Genomic DNA, 16289 nt, shown 5'->3' on the forward strand with positions numbered 1-16289 from the left:
TGGGCGGAGTTTGCAAAATGAGATCGGAATTTCATAGGTAGGATAGAGCCCTTTTTCTCCCCTTTGTCTTTGTTGTTTGGTTTTTATTGGAATGAATTCTCTTTCTAAAGAGCTTCTTCTCTCCCCCCTCTGACGCTCCCATTTGTACTTTAAAAAAAACTAACGCGTGTATTTTGCTATTTTTGCATTCTTTTATTTTGTGCTTCATTCCGTGCGCTGGCAGTAGATACCGAATGAAAAGTGGCAGGCCACGCGTCGGCTAAATCTCCTCTTCTCGCTTTCCCTTCTCGCCTGCACGTGCAATAACTCCTAGAATCGTTGATTGATGTCTTTGAGTGGCTTTTGGCAGGGAGGAGGTAGATATTTTTAAATGTACATATGTGGTTTTGATCTGTTTTTAATTTCTTTCATTTTGTGTGCTTTCTCCTGACAAAGACTGAGATTCTGTCCTGTGAAAATCTCTTTGCCCTTCCCATATTGCCTTTGTGGGCAGCAGCGACACAGTCGTTATTTGATGTTTCTTTTTTGGAAGTTGGTGGTGAGAGAGCAGAGTATGCTCTTTTTAAAATGCGTACAAAATGTTTTTGCTGCTATTTTGTGGGTGTTATTTCATTTTGCACTTCATTCATCTTTCTGATGGGTGTGTAGATATCTGATGAACTGTGGCAGTCCAGAAGTATGACAGATGTCCTGTGTACCCGTCCCCTTGTTGCTTGCATGGACAATACCTAATAGAGTAGTTGTAGTGGCTCTCGTTTGGATCTAGTCTTGCGGGGTGGGGGTTGTGTATCATTCTTTCAGATGTGTGTATGTGTTATGCTCCTTTTTTTATTCCTTATTTTATATGTGTTCCTTTGCATGTGCGCCTACGTACTTAGTGAAAATTGAGTTTCAGAGTATGACAGATCTCCTGTTTGCCCTTTTCCTTATTGCCTCCCTGGGTGGTAGCTAATGTTTTGTTTTGTTTTGTTTTGTTTTGTTTTGTTTTGTTTTGTGGGGTGGGAGAAGGTAGGGTATGTACTTAATGTATATAAATAGACTTCCTACTACTTTGTATTACTTATTCATTTCGTACTATGTCCTCGTGAGAGGATGTCAGAGTACCTAATGAGACGTGGAGGTCCGGATGTATGACAATCTCCTCTTGTCCCCTTCCCTTATTGCCTGTGTGGGCACTGACTAGTAGAATAGTTGTTGGAGTGGGTTTGGGGGGTTTGGGGGAAGGGATGTGTACATGCTGTATATACCTGTTTTTACTATCAAGTTGTATTATTTCATTGGGTACCCGACTGGAAGTTACCCGATGAACTATGGAGGTCCGGATGTATAACAATCTCCTCTTGTCCCCTTCCCTTATTGCCTGAGTGGGCAATGACTAGTAGAGTAGTTAATAGTTTCAGGGGTTCTTTTGTGATTTGGGGGGTAAATACTTTTAAATATATATATATACACGTGTTTACTTCCTTATTATAGTATTTCACTGGGTACCCAGTCCTTCACTGGGACACGTAGGTTCCTGATGAACCATGGAGTTCCAGACGTGTAGCAATCTCCTCCTCTCCCTTTCCCTTTTTATCTCTGTAGGCAATAATTTTCAAGTAGTTTGGGTTTTTTGAAGTCTTGGGGGTGGGAAGGGACTAAGGGCAGGATATATACTTTTGAAAACTGTGTGTACAGTGTTTGTTACTATATTGTGCTATTCCATTTTGTACCCCGTCCCTTCCTTGGACGTGGAGGTACCTAATGAGACGTGGAGGTCCGGATGTATGAAAATCTCCTCTTGTCCCCTTTCCTTATTGCCTCTGTGGGCAATAGTTTTAGAGTAGTTCTAGATTATTTTTTTTACTCTACCACTCCCCTCCCTTGGAGGGTGGGTATATGTACTTTTTTAAATGTATATAAATATTTTTGTTCCTTTTTTCTGTTACTACATTTTGTACCTAGATCTTTCTATGGATATTTAGGTACATGATGAAAATTAAGGTTCATTCTATGAAAAAAATCTCCTCTTCTCCCCTTCCCTTATTGCCTGTTTGGGCAATGACTAGCGGCGTAGTTGTTTAGGGTTTTTTTTGGCAGGGTAGTGGGGGTACTTCTGGGTTTACGTTTTTAAAAATGTATATAAATGTCTGCTGTGGTTGTTGTTGTTGTTGTTTTGCTCTTTTACTTTGAACCAATTTTTTTGTTTGGATTTGTAGATATGCACTGTAGTGTAGAGGCCCAGATCCAGCGGCGTGAGAAACCTTTTCTCTCTTCCCTTATAGCCGTGCACAATTGTGTGAAAGTAGTTTAGGACTTGGTTTTTGTTTTTTGTTTTTAAAGTTCTTAATGGGGAATGGGCTTATCAGGTAAGATAGGTGATTTTTTAAATGTATATAAATGTTTCTGCCTCTTTTTGGTGTTCACTTCATTTTGAATCTAGTTCTGTGCATGACTATTTAGGTACTTAAAGTTGAGATTGATTCTATGAAAAATCTCCCCTACTCCCCTTCCCTCATTGCCTGGTGGGCAGTGGTAGAAGAATAGATGTTTAGTTTCTTTTTTTGGAGGGGTGGGGTGGGAGTAGTCTGAGTGAGTGAGAGTGTGTGTGTGTGCACGCGTGTGTGTGTGCACGCATGTGTGTGTGCGTGTAAAATTTTTTTTAATGTATATAAATGTTTGCTACATTTCATGTGTTATTTCACTTAGTACTCAGTCCTTTGCAGGGACTTGTAGGTACATAATGAACATGGAGGTCCACACGTATGATAAATCTCCTCTGCACCCCTTCCCTCACTGCCTGCATGGGCAACAGTTTTATAATTTGGGGTGGTTTTTTTAAGGGGGAGAGATGATTTGGGTGGGTCGTGGGGAGGGGAAAAGGACAGGGTATGAACATTTAAAAACTGTATATAAATGTTTTCCTATAATTGATTTTGTACCTAGTCTTAGCATAATGGATAGATACTGGATGAAAATCGAGGATCAGTGTATGACAAATCTCCCTTTCTCCCCTTTCCCTTATTGCCTGTTGGCAATAGTGAGTAGAATAGTTGTGTGTTGTTTATTTCCTTGGTTTTTTTGGAGGGGTTTATATTTTTGGCAGGGGAATATTCTTAATACATATGAACATGGGTGGGGTTTTTTTGTTTCATTTTGTGTTTAGTTCTTCGCATGGCTATCTATATTGGGACCTAATGAAAATTGAGTTTCATAAATTGACAGATTGCTGCTTCTTTACTACGTATTTCCTTATTTAGCAGTGCCTAGTATAGTTGTTGTTTTGTGGTTATTTTGTTTTATTCTCTAGGATATTTGCCTTTAAAAATGTAAATGTATATAAGCACATATCTAATCTGCTTCTTTTTTTTTCCCATTATTTTTCGTTAGTACGTAGTCCCTTTTGGCGCTGTGCATGGATCTAACAAAAATCAAATCCCACCAAATCCCTGCCCTCTGACTTGAAAGACATTGGGGTGGTGTAACTCATGGCAACAGGTGTATAGCAAATAAGTTGGGAGAAGACACTTGGAAATGGTTGGCTTATGAAAGCTGATGAGATTCAGCATTTCTTATGCTGATTCAAACAGAAGGAAATGGTGAGAAGGGAACTGTACTTTGGAGATTCCAGAAAGGCAGGAGGACAATACTAAGTAAAAAGTAGGTTTAAAGTTCATTGCTAATTAATCTTTCCATAACTGGTATGCCCATGAAAGTGCTGCCTAGGACTTATGTGAAGACCCTTGAGAGTAGCTGCTTTTTGGGGCCTAGAATTCTGACTTATCTACAGAAGTCTCTTGCAGTTCCATAGATAGCATATTCTTATGTGACTGATAGAACTTATTTTGATTTTTGGAATGAATGTTTTGAGTTATTGCCATGGTTCTAGTGAACAACAACATGGGCCCAAAAATCATTCCATAAAGAATTGGGGGCAAGCCCTCTTTCAACGCCCATCTGTGGTAGGGCAGGTTGGCCCTTTTCTACCCAGAGCTCTTCTGTGTGGCTGCTTCTCTCTGCTCAGTTCTCTGTTAGCTGGACCATTCTTGTTCTTTTTTCTTTTTCATTTTGTCTTCGATGCCTGCAATATTAGATGTCATCCTCATGTACACTTAAAAATGTAAGCCAGTGTTACCTCATCATTCGTATGTTTTTGCATGCAATTCATACATCCAGGCTTGTGCGTTCACTTTCAGCATTCTCGAATAGTACTGACTCCTCATCCACCACGTGATAAATGTTAGGACTCCACGTTTGACTGTATCAAAGAAAATGCACGTGTAAAATCTCTCACTCCCTCCCTGCCTCTCTTCCTTTCTTCCTCGCTTTTTTCCTTCAAGCTTCTGAGCAATCTTTGTTTGTTCTGCAGTTTATAATGAATATAATGCTGAAGATTTGCCATATTATTTTATTATATATATTTTTTAGAAACATTGGTAGGACTCCTAGAACATTTGCAAAGAGATGTCATTTACCATATCAAACTCTCAGGTTCTAGTGTTCAAAAATTAGCCTATACTTTGCTGTTATTTATACCTGCTGCTGTAGAAAAAATATAAGTTTGTTCATGACACGTGTAACTTTGATCATAAATAAGCGAGAAAGGGGCACTTTTTTGGAATGAGTCATGGTAGTCATTAGTGATATTTCTGAACAGTTCTTAATTTGAAATACTTCAAAGAAGTAAAGGTCATGGCTTAGCTGAATGAAATGCTCCGGAAGTTGCACTGTATAAACCATCAGTACAATAATACACTTGTGTGTGTGTGTGTGTGTGTGTGTGTTGTGTGTATACATGTACATATATATATATATATATATATATATATATATAAAATGAGAATTACAGGATAATTGAAGCATTTGGATTAATGAGACAATACCTGGCCTTATAGCCATCTTGATTAAAGCCAAGTGTTCCATGTCGCTATTAGTCTCTTTCAAACACTTTGAAAAGTAATTACTTGGAAACTTGTAAAAGTATTACATTTTTGTATTTACACACCTATATGGATCTCCAATTCTTTGAATCTGAGCTTGTGGGTGGAATTCTAAATTTGTATCATAATATGTCTTTTGTGGAAAATTTTGAGAACAGTATGTATAATATATATGCAAATTGTGTTGTGTCACTTGTAAAGGGAGAAGGCCTATTTTTCTTTATATTTCTGATAACTTGTTTTGCATATGACCAGCACTGACTGAAAGGCATGTGTAATTGCAAACACTGTTGCTTTTTTTTGTGAAATGAAAATAAAAGTATTTAAATATAAATGCTGTGTGGCCTATTTGGATGAAAAAAAATTACGTATGTAAAATGGTGCATCTTCTCAGATTACACGATCTACCAGGATAATGACCATACTCATTGTCTTGCATGATTTGTTTTCTACCCCACTAGTACCCCAGTATCTCTACTGCCTCTAACTCAAGGTTTCTCGAACTCACACTATTGATATTTGGGGCTGTCCTGTGCTTTCTGTGGTGACTTGCACCATCCTCAGCCTCTAATGCAAATAACAAATACAAGCTAATGGCAACTCCAGTGTGATAATGAAAAATGCCTCTAGACATTGCCAGATTTCTCCTGTGAAGGGGTGCGGATTAAAACTTCCAGTGGATGGGTGGAGCAGAGGGCTCAGTAACAGTTACAGGAAGTCTATCTTGGGCAATGATGTACTTTTTAGACTGAATTGCTTCTTATAAAAGCTCAGTACCAGTTGATACTGTAAGTGTTAAGTACCTAAATCCATATGAGACGTGTAACTACTTATGCTGGCGAAACAAAACTCATTCTGAATTTGAAGGTGAAAGGACACTGAATGTTATCAAGGGACCCCCCCCCCCCTTGCTTTGATTCACATGTCATTGGAGGAGGGGTGCACAGCTTTTTTTCAAGGGACACTGCCACAGTTACATTGCTGGTCAGGTCGACAAAAGAAGTTTCTCTGTTCTAGCCCCATGAGTGGTCTTGAGGGACAATTGAGAATTTCTTAGGCTTCGAGATAGGGGAACTAGAACCAGTATTCTCTTATAGTAATTGTTAAGGCTTAAAGTTGGGCATTTTAGGGCAAATACAGGGTCTCTTCATCCCCTTACCCAAAACCCTATTTCCAGAGACACAAAACAACCTGGAAGCTCTACCTCTTAAAATCTCTTATATTTTGGAGAATCAACAAAATGAAGGCAACCTACTGAATGGGGAAGATATTTGCAAATGATATATCTGTTAAGATGTTAATATTCAAAATACATAAATCACTTCTACCACTCAACACTAGAAGACCAAATAATCTGATTATAATGGGCAGAAGACCTGAATAGACATTTTTCAAAAGAAGACATATAGGTGGCCAACAGACACATGAAAAAATGATCGACATCATTCATCATCAGAGAAATGCAAATCAAAATCACAATGATACATCACCTGTCAGGGTGGCTAATATCAAAAAGACGGGAAATATCAAGTGTTGACAAGGATATGGAGAAGAAGGAACCCTTATGCACTGTTGGTGGGAATGTAAATTGGTGCAGCCACTGTGGAAAACAGTATGGAGGATCCTCACAAAGACAGAATTACCACATGATCCAGTAATTGTACTACTGGTTATTTATCTAAAGGGAAAAAAAAAAAAACCCACTAATTTGAAAAGCTATATGCACCCCTATGTTTATTGCAGCATTATTTACAATAGCCAAGACATGGAAGGAAACTATGTGTTCCATCGATAGATGAATGGATTATGGAAATATAATGGAACATTATTCAGGCATAAAAAAGAATGAGATCTTGCCATTTGCAACAACATGATGAATCTAGAGGTTATTATGCTGAGTGAAATGAGACTGTAAAATACCATATGATTTTGCTCATATGTGGAATCTAAAAAACAAAGCAGATATGGACCCATAAACTCGGAGAATAAACTGGTGGTTGCCAGAGTAGAGAGGGGGTAGGGGAATGGGCCAAATGGGTGAAGGGTAATGGGAGGTGCAGTCTTCTGCTATGGAATGAATAAGTCGGTGGGGTGAAAGGCACAGCATAGGGAATATGGTACATAGTATTGTAATAATGTTGTATGGTGACAGGTGGAGCTATACTTGTGAGCTTAGCATGATACATAGAGCTGTTGAATCACTATGTTGTACATCTGAAACTAATGTAACATTGTGTTGTCAACTATACTTCAACAAATAATAATAATATACTAGGGAAGTATTCTTAGGAATTGCCAAGATTTTGATCAAAAGCTACTGGTTACAGTTTTTATACTTTTTTATTCATAGATATCTGCAATAGACAATTGAACTAAAATGCTTTGTAAGTGTAGAGAAGAACACTTTGATTTCAATGGACTTTTTGATGAGAGTAATAGAACTTAATTTTTTAAAGTCATTTTTAGGATTCATGACACAGAAGAGTTTGATTTGGTTATATTTTTTTGCTTTACTTCAATTCTTACCATAAAGCCCTACTTGGCCCCCCACCTGCCGCAACACACGCACACACACACACACACAAGCATCCAGTGCTTCCTAAAACTTGTGTGCGAGGTGAAGAGTTGACCTACATGCTCTCCAGGAGTGTTATTACCAGAGAGCAAAAACATACTTTTAATCATCACAGCCCACCTTTACTAATTAGGGGTACGTTTCCAATGCTTTCTGCTTGCTCTTCATTTTTACTATTTTCCTTATGGATGGTCATCCAGTCAATTATGTGATTGTGATTTCTCTTGTTGGCTGAGTTGAATTATAATCAGGACTTTTGCTGATATGTATAATAACTTTTTTTCTTAATATCCCACTCATTTTTTTGAAGGAAGAACATAATGCAATTAACGTAATAAAATAATTTTTAAAAATGGGTTAAAGTAGATGATGTGGAAGTTGAACGTTAAGCAGGCTGCCCCGGGGGGCAATAGATTGAAAGGAAGTCAGGGACAGACGAGAAGCCACGTCAGCTTAGGAAAGGCTAGTTAGCCGAGTCGGGGTGGTGCCTACTCACGGGCGTGTGTCTAGAAGCCGGGTGTGGCAAGCCGTGGGCCCAACTGCCGGGCGTCTGCTGCTGTGGCCCTTCTCTGTGAACGTAGCCAGAGCAATGCCCCGTGCTTCGGGTGGGATGGCACACTGGCTGCCCTGGGCGTGCGGTGGCTGCATCTGTCTTCGTTTACGTTGCCTCACCCCCACGGGAGACACTGTGGAGCAGAAAGGCGTGGTTAACAGTGGTGAGGTGTCAGTGCCGTCGTGGTTGATGAACTGGATGGAAGGAACATAGATATTAGCTTCACCACCTACAGTAGGAGATGAGGAAGTTCACAGGAAGTTTCAGTCATGGGGAAAGAGACAATATTAAAACGCAATTTTAGGATCGTCATTTTCACATACGTAATCTTCATTAAGAGTTGGGGGGCATAATGGATGTCAGTTGACCTTCCTGCATCCATGTCCATGGTCTCTTTTGAGCACACCTGGACTTAGAGCCTAGTGCCTCTTTACGTTTCCTTCCCACAAACCCGCTGCAGCCAAAGCATTACTGAGCAAAGCACATTTTTTTTTTTTAAAGATTTTTATTTATTTATTTGACAGAGATAGAGACAGCCAGCGAGAGAGGGAACACAAGCAGGGGGAGCGGGAGAGGAAGAAGCAGGCTCATAGCGGAGGAGCCTGATGTGGGGCTCGATCCCATAATGCTGGGATCACGCCCTGAGCCGAAGGCAGACGCTTAACCGCTGTGCCACCCAGGCGCCCCTGAGCAAAGCACATTTATCCCAGGATTACATAGGGGAGACTCTCTCACGCCGCAGCAAACAGCCTCGTCCTCACTTAATATTGCTCTTCTCCAGAGCCTCTTCTTCCCCTTTTTGTTTCTGTGGGATCTTTTCACTTACTGTACTCATCCAAAGTATGCACGCACATGGACACGCACGGACGCACGCCTTGCTGGCTGCTCATTCTCACTCCGAGACATCTCCTTGAACTTGAAATGTCTCTCGTCTGTGGCATTGCACCTCGCAGCTACACCGAGAGGCGCACGGCCAAGTGCATCCGGAGCTCGGGGCAACTAATCGCCTGCAGCGAGCAGCTGGCCCTCTGATTTAGAGGACCCGTCTGTGGCCTTTTGCTATTTATTTCGCTGGCCTCCTTGGAATCTTACCCCAAGCAGCTTATCAACTATATATTTCAAACAAGCACATTGTTCTCATAAAAGGAAATCTTATCCACCTCTTTTGATTGGCAACCAATTTCTTCCTGTTTTTTCTAGGCTAATAGGAAAATTAGCTTATAATATCTGAGCATATCCTGACGCTGGGTGAGAGAAGGCAGCCCTAAATTGAACTGGTCGAAGAAGGAAACCAGGCCACACTTTTCAAATGTTTTTCATGGCTCATTCATTCAATAAATATTTGTAATCATCCACTATGCACCAGGCCTTGTGCGAGGCGGGTACGTGCTGCTCGACTCTAATGGGAGCAGCTGGCTCCAGCTGGGAGAATGCCACCTGGGTTTTATAAACACTGCCTGCATCGTGGGTGGTAAATAGGCGAGGGCATTTGGGTTCATGAGGCACAGAAGTGAAAGGTGTCCCCGCAGGAGGGAGGTTCTAACTCTTAAGCTGGTAGGGCTGCAGCCGCCTCAGGAACAGCACCGCCTTGAGTGGGGCGGGACTGGGGGGGACCCCTCATTCCCCGCCAGAATTCCCCTCTACTCACTTGGGTGTGCAGTGCATTGGGAACAACGGAGGCCTCTCCTCAGGGGCTGTGTCTGTGGCCGCAGTTAACGCCTCGTGTCACTGATTGGGAACCAAAGGCACTTGGCTCCGCTCTGAGTAACCACGCAGGTATTCATTCCTGAGGCTGTTCCAAGGGAATGACAAGAGGCTGGAAGTTAATTGCCTGTTTCAGTTTCACTCCAGGTTCCCCCTAAGTTCTAATTAGCCATAAATGAGCTTGGCTCACCTCAACCAAAGTTGTAAGAGTGCTTTCTTGTCTGCGTTGCTCAGTGTCGCCACGCAATAATAAGGAGAGTGTTTCAAGGTAGACTTATAAATCAGGGAGTCTTGATTTACACCAAAGTTCAGTAAAAGGTAGAGGCCTTGTAGCCGCCTGTCGTGGAAAACCTATAGGTGAAGTCCCAGGGTATGATGAATTAAATGCACCATACAGGAAATGCGCTGTTTGTCTTCGAGGCTTCTAGACGACAGGCACCGCACCTCCTTTATTTCAATTACGGCCCTTGAGCCTCAGCAATCGGAGCAGCAGCTCTGGCCTTTGACCTCTCCAAGATTCCTGCCTTAAATTAAGAGCAGTCTGCAGAAATCTTTTAGAATGTGCTTGGGTTGCATTGTCAGCAGCCAGTGGGAAAAAATGTCTCTGGCAGCTTCTGTCCTTGCTCAGTGCTCGCCAGGAATGACCAAGAGCAGGTGGGACAACTTATTTGTCCTGAGATGGCTGAGAGTCCATACAGCCCGTGTGGAAAGAATCCTAGACTCCTACAGAGACTAGGGAGATTTGAGTGAAATGGAAGGAATTCTAGAAAATGTGCTCCTGTGAGAGGACACTAGGGAAAACAAGTTTATGAAGACTGGACAAAAACGGAAGTACTTCTCTCTAGTATCCCATACCTTCTTGCAACGTGGCCAGGGCTGTGATCTGATTTAGGCAGCCCAGAAATCTCCAGTGCCCAAGAAATGAGTTGAGCTGTCCTAAGCAGGACTTGCTGCAGCAGGAGCCTGGGAAGGCAGTGCTCCTCCTGTCCAGGAGGAGTCAGGGCATGGACTTGGGTAGAAGCTACCACCTCCTAGAGGTGGGACAGTGCTGCCAAGTTCCTGCAGGCAAGGAATCTTCTCTAGGATCTGTGAAATAAGTGTTCCCTGGGCTTAGGCAAGAAGAGTGTGGTTCTCAGAGGTGTTCCTTGACTGTCTTGTAGATGGTTGTCCCAAGTTAGCCCATGAGCATGCTCAATCCATACTGAGGCCGAAGTACTGACTGTTTGCCATGAAATGTGCTTCCAAAGGACATCACATGGACTGTACAGAAGAGAATGGCAGCTCAGGGTGCTCAGCCTACAGCTGTTCCAGGCAAATAACCTCTTTCACTTGTTATCAGCCCAGCTCTGCAAAGAGTCAGTAGAAAAACATGGAAGACACATCTTGAGACCAGACTAATAAGAAGGTTGGGTATTTGAGGGTATTGGGCACTGGACTTGGGAAAGGCAGTCTGGCAAATATGACCTTGTGACGCTCCAATCTCCACAAGGGTTTGTTCAAGGTGATGATGATTTGAGGCAGGTGCTTCATGATTTGGAATACCAAACTTACTGATGCTCCATTCACACTAATAGTCCACTTTTACAGACTCCCCTAGGAGAGTAAGAAGCATCCCTGGAGCAGGGAAGCCTCTCCCTTGTTTCATGCAGGCCAGGCAATGGCTGGGGATGGGGTGGAGAAAGGCAGGTAGATTAAATCTTCTAACATCTCAAGTGTGTAGTGCTGCTCAGTTCCTCAAATCCTTGTATATCACTCTTATTCCCTTTCCTACTATGGATAAGAAATCATTTCTGGGGGCGCCTTGGTGGCTCAGTTGTTAAGCGTCTGCTTTCGGCTCAGGGCGTGATCCCGGCATTATGGGATCGAGCCCCATATCGGGCTCCTCCGCTGGGAGCCTGCTTCTCCCTCTCCCACTCCCCCTGCTTGTGTTCCCTCTCTCGCTGGCTGTCTCTCTCTGTCAAATAAATAAATAAAATCTTAAAAAAAAAAATCATTTCTGGCCCTAGCAAAGTAGTAGAAGCAGAAGATACCACAAGAAAAGAAAATTACAAATCAATATTCTTTATAAATATAGATGCAAAAATCAACTAAATACAAAAACTGAATCCAATAATATAAAGGATTATGCATCATGACCAAGTGAGATTTATCCAGGAATGCAAGGTTGGTTTGACACCCCAAAGTTAATGTGACACATCATATCAATAACACATCATAGAATAAAATAAAAACAACACAACCATCTCACCAGATGCAGAAAGAAATACTCGACAAAAACCAATGCACTTTCATGAAAAAACACACAACGAAGTGGGAATAAAGAATTTCCTCAACCTCCTAAAGGGCATCTATGAATAACCAATTGCTAATATCATATTTAATAGTAAAAGATTGGAAGATTTTCTCCTAAGGTCAGGAACAAGACAATGAGGCCCACTTTCACTACTTCTGTGCAACATCATACTGGAGGTTCTAGCCAGAGCAATTTGGCGAAAAACAAAAAACAATAGTAACAACAAAAACCCAATAATAAAAGGTATCTAATTAGAAAAGAAGTAGTAAAACTATCTCTATTTGTAGATGGCATGATCTTATACATAGAAAACCCTAAAGTATCAAAAAAAAAATATGAGAGCTAAGAAATGAGTATAAAAGATTACAGAAGACAAGATCAATTACAAAAGTCAGTTGTGTTTCTAAACACTAACAATGAATAAGCCAAAAGTGAAATTAAGACATAATTTCCATATATAATAGCACCCACAAGGAAAAAATTTAGGAATAAATTTAACCAAAGAAGTTCAAGATATGTACACTGAAAACTATAAAACATTGCTTAAAGAAAGTAAAGAAGACCCTAATAAATAGAAAGATCCCATGTTCATGGGATCACTGGAACACTTTATATTGTTAAGTAGTCAATACTCTTCAAATGTATTTAGAGATTCAACACAATTTCTCTCAGAATCCCAGCTGGCTTCTTCATAGGAATTGATGACCAGAACCTAAAATTCCATGAAAACTCAAGGAACCCAGAATAGCCAAAACAATGTTGAAAGGAGAACAAAGTTGGAGGACTCACACTACACAATTTCAAAACCTACTGTGAAGCTACAGTAGTCAAGACAGTACGGTAGAGCCATAAAGACAGACATACAGATCAATGGAATAGAATTGAAAGTCCAGAAATAAACCCATACAACTATGGACAATTGATTTTTTTAATTTAAAGATTTATTTTTTTTTAAAGATTTTATTTATTAGTTTGACATAGAGAGACAGCCAGCGAGAGAGGGAACACAAGCAGGGGGAGTGGGAGAGGAAGAAGCAGGCTCCCAGCGGAGGAGCCTGATGTGGGATCCCAGCGTTCTGGGATCATGCCCTGAGCCGAAGGCAGATGCTTAATGACTGTGCCACCCAGGCGCCCCATAAAGATTTATTTTTTAAAGTTAATCTCTACACTTATTATGGGGCTCAAACTCAGAACCCTGAGATCAAGAGTTGCATGTTCCAGAGACCGAGCCAGCCAGGCACCCCTGGTCAATTGATTTTTGACAAGGGTACCAAGATAATGCAATGGGGAAAAAATAATCTCTTCAACAAATGATGTTGGAACAACTAGATATCCACATATAAAAGAATGAATTTGAACCATTACCTCATATCATATACAAAAATCAACAATTAATCAAAGTGGATTAAAGGCCTAAGTGTAAGGGCTAAAGTTATTAAACTCTTAGAAGAAAAACAGCTGTAAATCTTCATGACCATCAATTAGGCAATGGTTTTTAAGATATGACACCAAAAGCACAGGTAACAAAAGTAAAATGAATCTGAGTTCATCAGAATTAAAAACTTTTGTGCATGAAAGGACACTACCAAGAAAATGAAAGAATACACCACAGAATGGTGCAAAATAGTTTCTTTTTTTTTTTTAAGTGGTTTTTTTTTTAAGATTTTATTTATTCGACAGAGATAGAGACAGCCAGCGAGAGAGGGAACAGAAGCAGGAGGAGTGGGAGAGGAAGAAGCAGGCTCATAGCAGAGGAGACTGATGTGGGGCTTGATCCCATAACGCCGGGATCACGCCCTGAGCCGAAGGCAGACGCTTAACCGCTGTGCCTCCCAGGCGCCCCGGTGCAAAATAGTTTCAAGTCATATATCTGATGAGAGTTTGGTATCCAGAATATATAAAGTGTTCACATAATTTAACAATAAAAAGACAACCCACTTAAAAAATAGGCATAGGATCTGAATAGACGTTTCTCCAAAGAAGACATCCACATAGCAAGCACATGAAAAGGCATTCAACATTATTAGTCATCAAGAAATGCAAATCAAAACTCATGAGATCCACTTCACACTTATGAGGATAGTTATAATTTAAAACTGTAAAATAGTGAGTGTTGGGGAAGATATAGAGAAATTGAAACCCCTCATACATTGGCTGGTGGGAATGTAAAATGTGGAGATCCGTTTGGCTCTTCCTCAAAGGGTTAAGGATAGAGTTACTGTAAGACCCACATTCAGATACCCAAGAATTTGAAACAATATTTATACAAAGATGTGTAGATGTATGTGTGGATATTCATCACTGCATAATTCATATTAGCTAAAAGCAGAAACAGCCCAAATATCTACTAATTAATGCATGGATTAATAAGAAAAGTGGTAGATTTATTTAAAAGAGCAGTATTCGGCTATAGAAATGAATGAAGTAACAATACATGCTACAACATGGGTGAATCTCAGAAACATTATACTAAGTGAAAGGTGGGAGGAGAGAGATCTCATGGAGAAAACCTAATAATTCCACTGTTATCACTCTTCTGAGCCTGGTTGGAGATCTCATGCTAGGAATCTCTGAGCGATGTGCTAGGTCCTGTCTGTGAACTACAAATGCCCAACATTGCCTCAACACCCTTTCTTGGCAAAGTTGGTCCATAGGCTTATGGATGGGGTATGTACTTGCCTACTGCCTTCACTTTAGCTCAGTCAAGATTGATTGGCCCAGGAATGAACACCTGGTGAAGGGGAACTAAATTACAATTTGGGTAGATACAATCAAGTTCTCCAAACTTCACAACATTGGGGCTTGGAGGAACTCAATCCATCAATTCACGGTGATTGGCTGCATTTACGAAGCTGATTTTTAAGGCATACTCTGATGCAATGGTAGGGTGACGAACTCCTGGTTTACCCGAACTTTCCTGGTTTTAACACTGCAAGTCTAGCATCACAAGCACCCCCACAGTTCCAGGCAAACTGGGTAGTTTGTCCCGTGAAGGGTGCCACGTGGAGCAAGTATACATGGTCGTGCAGAAGTAGACCAGGGAAGCAGACATATGCAAGCAGAGAAGAACCACAGGGCCAGACCTAGAATCAGTGAGAGCTGCTGCCTCTTCTGATGATTTTCCAGTTCCTTCCTCTACCCACCTAGTCATGCATTTTTTACTCAACCAAAGTTTATTGAATATCCCCGTTGTTTTAGGCAATTTGGTAAGGACATAGATGGCCTTTAGCTCTGGGTTTACTTCCCACTCTTGGACTTTCCAAGATATGCGAAACCCTTTCAATAAATTCTATTTTATATTTAGTGGGTCTCTATTCCTTGCAACCAAACCATCCTTAAAATACCTGTCCATTAGGGGCTCCTGGGTGGCACAGCTGTTAAGCGTCTGCCTTCGGCTCAGGGCGTGATCCCAGCGTTCTGGGATATGCTCCTCTGCTGTGAGCCTGCTTCTTCCTCTCCCACTCCCCCTGCTTGTGTTCCCTCTCTCGCTGGCTGTCTCTATCTCTGTCGAATAAATAAATAAAATATTTAAAAATAAATAAATTAAAATAAAATAAAATAAAATACCTGTCCATTAAAATGATGGAGGGGACAGGAAAGGCAGGAAGAGGGTGTTTCAGTTTAAAAATTCCACAACTCTTTGCATCAGTGCACAAAGGACTCTCCTGTTTATGGTATACGTCGACTTGTGTCCTTCTGCGGGACCAAGTTTGGGAACAGTGACATCCATAGATCTTAATGGCTGGGAACAGGAAGACTAAACAGACATTTTAGATATGTAACTTAGATGAAGAAAACTTCCAGTGGTTTTCTAAAAGTTCTCCAATGAATCCTGGGTGTTCTCACTAGACCAGTGGAATCAGACGTTTTTTACTTCTACCCAGAGAAGACATATAGCAAAACTGGTAGATATCACCATGGATTACTCTGTAGCGATGAAAGCAATGGACCAGAGTATAGATAGTGTCTTTTGACTTTCATTTTATGTAAATTATTAAAAAAATGAACCCAGAGTATGGAATATTCTGCAAAAACATATACATAACAAAAAAAGATAACATAGTTAACACATTATAATGGTTGCCTACGGGGGACAAGGACGTAAATGAAGGTGGAGGATGGGGGTTGAAGGGAAATAAAACAAGAGATGGAACTTTTGCTGACCAACGAGAAGATGTGAAATGAACTAATTAGTGTAATTGTGATTTTTTAAAATGCGTTTTATCCTGCAACCCAGTACAAATA

The 16289-nt window shown here is 40.9% G+C and overlaps 1 long non-coding RNA gene across 1 annotated transcript; it reads right to left on the reverse strand.

Annotated features, from left to right (window-relative positions):
- Positions 1 to 7820: 7820 nt before the first annotated feature.
- LOC130542760 (uncharacterized) lies at positions 7821 to 9835 on the reverse strand. The gene is made up of 2 exons (XR_008957541.1): positions 9696 to 9835; positions 7821 to 8180 (listed from the first exon to the last, which is right to left on the reverse strand). It is a non-coding gene; the product is annotated as an uncharacterized LOC130542760 (long non-coding RNA).
- Between the last annotated feature and the right edge of the window lie 6454 nt (positions 9836 to 16289).

This window comes from Ursus arctos, unplaced genomic scaffold, assembly GCF_023065955.2.
Source record: "Ursus arctos isolate Adak ecotype North America unplaced genomic scaffold, UrsArc2.0 scaffold_5, whole genome shotgun sequence".
In the NCBI taxonomy this organism is placed as follows: Eukaryota; Metazoa; Chordata; class Mammalia; order Carnivora; family Ursidae; genus Ursus; species Ursus arctos.